We start from the raw sequence: 7,508 nt of genomic DNA on the forward strand, positions 1-7,508 counted from the left end.
TGTGGTCCATTGTTGATATAAAAATATTGATTATAGCTGCTTTAAGGAAACTAATATTGCCTATTTGTTGAAGACGAGATGTGGAGACCAGTGCCACAGTCATGTATGCCCAGCCATCTGCACCCGGTGTTCCACTGTAGAGGTTTTACAGCTTTATATTAACCGTCACCTTTGATTTAAGAGTTACCGTCTGCACAAACGCAAGAGGCTACATTGTCAGGAACATTGGTCAATTCGGTGTTTTTTTGGGGGGTTTTTGTGTGTTTTTCTACATCTTTACATTTTTTGTCTAAACGCCAAAGATATTTACAGTGACCTATTATAAAATAAGGAAAAGTATCCTCACACTTTAGAAGTTGGAACAACTTAGTAATTCATGACTGATTAAAATTAATGCTGACCTGTGACATGGTATGAAGAGTCTGTTATGCAGCTGAATCCAGGTAAAAGCTCTCTAACTCTGCGCCTGTAAAACCCTCTGTACTTATGAAAGACAGAGAGGAGGAGACAGGTGAGAGATGGATTGTTAAGCCTTGAGGGGAGTGAGATGCTTGCTACGCTATATAGGAAAGTTGGAGATTATGTTTGGCACTCAGTGAGCGTTGAATGTTTGCTTTTCTGAGGCAGAGATTAGTTATTGTCGATTTTGGGATTTGCAGCTCCATTGCTCTTTTTGCTGCAATAAAAGCTTTAAAAGAACAAGCTGGAAAAGAAGGAAAACATGAGCTTTATATTGAATCATTTGGCCACACAAACATATCTTCCCTTCACAGTCAGAAAACCTTCTTCTTCTTCTTTTTTGTCAGATATGGGAGCTCATTTTAGACGCTGACAGACAGCAAGTCAAATGTTAGAACAGTGAGCGCTGTGCAAGGCAGTGTGATAGGCTGCACAGAGAATCTGTTGCTAGGCTCACTGTGAACAGACCAGTCAAGTCTGACATATGTTTTCAAAGCAGCCCTCTTAGCAGCTTGCAGCAGTTTCCATGGAAACCCCAATGCCATTTCCCCCATTGTTTGGACCGCTCAATATCCCGAAAGCTTTTTCAGAGTCCTGGTTTATTAAAGCCTGGAAGACAGACTGTGCAGTGTGTTGGTGTGTGCATATATTCATATACGTGTGTACATTTTTGTAGAAATATGTGTGTATTTCAGTTTGTGTGTGTGCATAAGTATCTGGACTTGTGGCTGTATGTGTGCACATGCTCAAGGATGCATGCTTCTGTGTGTGTGTGTGTGTGCGCATGTGTGTGAATTTGTGTGTGCGTGACTGTGAGCACGGTCAGTCTCAGTCAGAGGTGGTGACAAAGCAAGATGTCTTTCACTTGACCTTCACAGCAGATGCAGACATGGACTCAGACTGTGCTGCTCTGTGAGCTAAGGTGGACCCAGTGTTGCATTTATGGAAAACTGACCAAAAAAAAAAATCTTCCAGTTTTTAAAAGGTTATGTAAATCTATTCTTTTTTTTATCTTAAATAAATATATTTTAATCCTTAAATCTTCAGAATCAACACCTGATGCCATAAAAGTCAATTTTCACTTGTGATTTGACACATTTTAATTTCAAACACGTTTGCCATTTCTGACCTGCTGATATGTTACTGTTATATGCTAGTCTGCATTTAAATTTCCATGTGGTTAAAATATGAAATCCCTTCACCATAGCTCTGAGCTTTTTTTTCCATCAGATTAAAGTTATGATAAAATACCCCAATTAGATGTTTGTATGTGAGTTACTTTTTAGGAAAAAGGTTGTGATTGACAAGAATGAACTGAAATTAAAAAGATTTTAAAAAGTATAGCATTTAGTTTATTTTACTTTTTGACCATCACAGCATTTTTTTTTTGCACTAGTCAAACTGAGCTTTAAAGTTCCTCTCCAGACATGTTTTTGACCATGTAAAAATACTATTACTACTACCTTGTGCCCCGCCCACCACCACTGCTCACACTATGTTGACTGGTAAAGGAGCAGAGAGTATCAAGATGGTTAAAGGAGGAAACACCAGAGAGACTCAGACCCAGACCCAGAAGTTTGTTGAGGAGTGAGGAGCTTGTTGTGAATTGCCAAAATTGGCAACTAGAAGACATATCAGAAGAGTAAGTGTAGTTATTTGTTTATGTTGTTTGCTAGCTTGTAACTGGCATTAGCTGACACAGTATTAGTGGTTGTGTTAATGCAAACTCTTACTCTCTGTACTTACATTTTTGGTGACCGGTGAAAGAGCAGTTTGTATCCAGATGGTTAACGTTAGAGGAAACATCAGAGAGACTCAGCCACATGTTTGAGCCTCAGTCAGAGCCAGACTCAGATGAGGAGTCTGTTGAGACCAAAATCAGAAACTAGCTGAAGTATCAGAATGGTTAGCATAGTTAGCATCTTTAAAATTTGTTTATGTTGTTTGTTAGCTTGTAACTGGCAGTGGCTGACACAGTGTTACTGGCTGTGCTAATGCAAACTCTTGCTTTCTGTACTGACAAGGTATCATGTTTATTTTGCCTCCCCCCACCGTCATTGGTCCACTGCAGTTCCAAGGTGAAAATGCTCATTCATGGCGTTGACTGCTTATTTCGCTTATGATTGTGTTATATAAATGTCACGCTCACTGGTGCAGACGAAGGAGAACCCAGAACCACGACAATGAGGCAGACGAGTAACAAGGGAAGATCAGTTTACTTAGTCCGAAAAACAGGCAGAGTCAAAACCAGGAGATCGGAAACAGGCAAACAAATCTGACAAGGAGCAGGCAGGTATCCATAGTACAAGGAAGGCAAAACAGGGTCAGAACAGGAAGGCAGAACTGGAAATGCTGGCGAGCTTGGCAATGAATAACACAAGACAATCTGGCAGGGAACAAGTGAAAATGGACTAGTATATATACACTGAAGAACTAATGAGCAAATGAACTGCAGGTGAGGAGGAGATGGGCGGGGAAACCCAGGTGAGGGAAATGAGTAGATTGCATGGCAGGGAAGAAAGGCAGGATCTGAAATGACAGGAGAGTTTGTGACATGAAACCAAAATAAAAACAACAAACTAAGAGTTAGTGTAACTACGTTACAATAAAAACACCATATGGACACGTTAACAAGGTTAAAAACTTGATTTTCATCAGAGGGGTCTTTAACTATCTAGTATTGGACATCTGAGGACAATGACACACTGGTATGGTGATGTGATGCTTTATTTCACAGGCCTTTCATTTTCATATAATTTCCTGAGAAATAGTTCCCCGGAAAGAACCGTGTGATTTGGTAGTAAAAATAAGGAAACAGGAGGCTACATTTAGACTGAAGTACATGTTCGCTCATTATTCACTGGATATCAGAATCATTACTCCTCTTATATGTTGAGCTGTTTGCTGCTGATAGACAAAATGAATAAGCTCTGTGTGTACCGCTGACCTGCTGTGCTCTGGCCAAAAAACTAAAAGAAAGACAAAAAATAATTAACTAGGTCTGCAGCAATCAAACACTGTCTCTAGTTAATTTCATACCGAATTACACAAATGATTCTTGGAAATTATGGCCCTGTAAAATAAAGTCTTGCCACCTTTTTTGGATAAATGACTCAATCGTGAACATTTCTACTGATTGTATTCAGAGACATGAAAATCATGGAATTGGCGGCTCAGTGTCTGTAGGAATTATGTTCATATTGGACAACACTGGGTTGGTGCTTCTGTCAGTGTCAGAGCCTCTGAGTGAGATGCTGCAGTTGTTAAATTTTTGTTTTTAAAACTTCAGCGGGTCTACACAGCAGCTACCGTGATTTAACCCCAGAGGGAACAGCAGTATGACAGCAATATGACATGGGCATAACTAAGTGGACATAACTGTAAGTATTACAGGCTGATAACAGACCGTTTTGGAAAGTGAGCTTGTGAATGCAGACGACGGGAGTTTGTCTCGTGTCACAGACTTGCAGTTAAGGCTCACATTTTCTATTAACCCTAATGTAGAGTTTTGCTGAACTTTCCAATATTGACATTAATATCTGTTGACTGGTTTGGAATCGGCGACACCAATACGACAAAACCTTGCCAGAGCCTGCCACTCACTGAGACACAGAGATGTGTGTTTGTATTAAGTGCATGTTCCAGTGGCTCACTGGACAGTAAATATACCATGTGTTTTCATTTTCAGGCACTTCCTCTACCATGTCCCGAGGGCTGCCTTCCCTGGGTGTCTACTGTGTGTGAGCCCTCATTTAGACTTGGGTCAAAGATCAGGTTGCTGTATGAGAGACGAATTGGCCGTCGGAGGAGGGCTGTCGCTCGCCCTGAAGTCCTGCTGGGCAGCCATCTGCCTGCGGGTTGAGGCAGACAAGCCCTTCTGCCCAGAGTCCTCAAGACTGGGAGTTTGGCAAAGTAGGATTGCTCATTGGAAACTGTGATGGCAGGCAGAGAGGATTAATAACACTTTCCCTCCATAAGGCTTGATCGGGCCATTAGCTCAGAGAAACTTTAACTCACACAGGCTTTTTTTGGAATAAATAAATAAAATAAATAAGTTTGATTTCTCCAAAATTTTTTTATTACATTAATGAAGCACTGGCTCTCCTGTTATGGAAACCAGATGCAAGTCCACAGGGGAAGAGAAATCATTTCTGTGTTTTTGGTCTTCTGATGAATCTTGCATTAGTTAGTCTTCTCCATTATGTCATAATTAAATATTCAATTAAATTATTTGATGTTATGATTAAATAGTATTGTAATATTGGACACAAAATACATGAACACTTGGTTATTAAGTCTGCACCAGTTAATATTTTATATTAATTAATGAGTGGTTATTAATGGATCTAATGACTATTATATATCTGACAGGTGCTGTAAAGCTGTAGTGCGACATCAAAGCATCTCATATCATTAAACAGTGAGTCTGAATATGATGAATATGTGCTGTGGGACTCTTAAGGCAGAACAGTGATTCTTGACTACAGTGGTATTTCATAACTCTTTAAAATCTGTCTTTCATTTAAAATGTATCAAATAATAAAGAAATATCTTTATCTTAAATAGTTGGGGTCTCAAGCCTCAAGCCAAAACAGGACTGGGTCAAAGCCTAGAAGCCCTGTGGTCAGACAATGGAACATTTATGAAATAGTGGCTGAAACGTTGCCCGTTAAGACAACAGTTTAACTTCCAAGCCATTAACAAGCTGCTGCGGTTCAGGGCTAACCCTCATGGTTAACATATATACATACATACCACACCTTTAGAGGTGGCCTCAGAAAACTGAACCAGCCATATTCTCGTCTATGTCAGCTGCTATGCAATCAGCTGAATGAAAAGTATAGATGTCAAGGGGTCTGAAATGTTGGGAAAGCTGGTGACAAAGATGCTAAGTTGGCAACACTGCCTGTGAACACTCCTGATGAAGTAGAAACTGTTCATGCCAGTTCATTTTGAAAGAGCAACGGCTAGTGAGGAAACTCCAACCCTCGGTTGGCTGACCAATGGTGTAGCTTCATCACAGTCGGTCAGTCAGTCAAAAGTAAACCAGTATTATGGGTGTTATTTAAAATGCTTTCAAGAATTAATAGTAAAAATACTTACTCCAAAAATGGAGACATTAATGAACTTTGCAATTACTGTACTGCAATATTTTTATTACTTCACACTGCTTTGATCCACCTGCTTCAGCTATGGAAGAGTTTGAGATGCAAAAATAGGACTAAAATCTAGCTTCAAAGCTACAGTCATTGAGATTCTAGAGCTAATTATTTTCATAATTTATATGTTGCATAACCTATATCAAAGAGGTTTAATGTTTCCATCAAATGGCTTGTTTTTTATGAGGAATGAATAAACAATATTGAGATAATGAAATGTGTAATAAACTGATTTACAGTATTTTTCTTCCTCTGACCTCATCTATCTTTACACATTATAAAAAAACCCTGCTGTTCACAGCAATCCATAAAGAGACTGTATGTTATGTAACTCACTGAAATGGGTCAGCAATACAGTAATAGTATCGTTCCCTTTCATACGCTAAGTGTTATCTCCTCTTGCTATTATTTCAACAGACTTTGAACATGGTTACATAATTGTTTTTATTTCAGTCAGACAGTACGGAACAAAGTTGAATGTGTTTCTTTGTAAATGTAATATGGTGGTAAAATAAAATGTATTTAATGTGATTTACCAGCAGAGTCTTTTGCCAAAGGAGAGGCAGCCTACTTTATTCTTCTCTTTCCCTCCCTGTGTAATAGAGGAAGCATATTCCAGCGAGATTTGTGGACTGAACCTCTCCTGGCTTGGGAAAGTCTGTTACTCTGTAAGCTGATTTATGTAAAGGGGGATTAGCCGAGGCTGAGTGTGTTGCATAAATAGTCCCTTTGTGTTTCAGCTGTCCATCCAGAAAACTCCACCACTCCTCCAGGCCTCCATTTTCATGGAGCAAAGTACATTCAATTGACCCGTGACCTTGACAACAAGTGGCTCCATCTGAACTGACATGATTTCATTTTCCTCGAGCGCTGCCCAGCCAGCTGTCCAGGTCCCAGGACTCAGCACAGTCATTTTAAACAGGCAGTTGACCAAAGCAGGACAGACTGGGTCTTGAGATGAAAGAAGTGGGCTGTAACCATGATGATCAGGGGTTAGAATCACTGACCAAGATGCTGGGTTCATACAAGGGTTCACAGCCACAAAACATGTCGTACTGACTGCAGTTGCTGCAGTTGATCATTAATTTTTGATGAGACTACTGTGTGGTCACAGTGGGGGTCTGGATGCCCAGGGCTCTGGCAAAATAACACAGGGTTGTCTGGAAAAAATCTGAACCCAGTTCAACTTTTGCTGCCACACAACCCAATGTCATCAGCAACAAACCAAACATGCAGAAGTGCATGAAGTTTATCATGTGACCGACATAATCGTAGGCCTACTGTCTATGTCACAATCATCCAGTCAAAGAATAAAATGACTGCCACCATGAAAATGTTCAATATAACTGGTCACCTAATACAACAGTATTTTTACCATGACTCAAGCTAGACTCTTATATTTCATCTTCCTGTGGCCGTAACCTGCAACTAGTCAAAAATGTCACTACAATAAAAACCTCAACCTGTTCCCTTATATGGGAAAAATAAAGTAATCCAAGGATTTTCTTTCCCATTTGATCCTGCTTTTGAGTGTATGGTTCAAGCAAAACAAGACAATGACAGTAAGAAAGTTTGTACCACTACTAGTAAAATATAAAATTGTTGTAGCCTGTTTTTCTATTTTTTTTATTGCCAAGTATGTTTTCACGTACAAGGAATTTTTTCTGGTGATTGGTGCAGAGCGCACCAAAACACCGAGGCAGCCATCTGTGGCGCCATTAAAAAAGGGGGGGGGGTGGGGAAAAACAAGTGGAGAGGAGAGGAGAAAAAAAATAACAGAACCCAAACTATACTCCTGGGGGGGGGGGGGGGGGGGGGTTGTACAGTGTGGGATTCGGGGAAAAAAAAACCTCAGCAACATAAGCATATATAAACAAACACATCTTACAA

General features: G+C 39.9%; 1 long non-coding RNA gene across 1 annotated transcript; it reads left to right on the top strand.

Moving 5' to 3' along the window:
- The first annotated feature begins 1,866 nt into the window (after window positions 1-1,866).
- LOC139632012 (uncharacterized) lies at window positions 1,867-7,206 on the top strand. Its single transcript, XR_011693483.1, has 3 exons — window positions 1,867-2,101; window positions 3,749-3,839; window positions 4,148-7,206. It is a non-coding gene; the product is annotated as an uncharacterized lncRNA (long non-coding RNA).
- The last annotated feature ends 302 nt before the right edge of the window (window positions 7,207-7,508 follow it).

This window comes from Trachinotus anak, unplaced genomic scaffold (assembly GCF_046630095.1).
Source record: "Trachinotus anak isolate AG129_WGS33_773 ecotype Australia unplaced genomic scaffold, CSIRO_AGI_Tana_v1 ptg000014l, whole genome shotgun sequence".
Taxonomy (NCBI): Eukaryota; Metazoa; Chordata; class Actinopteri; order Carangiformes; family Carangidae; genus Trachinotus; species Trachinotus anak.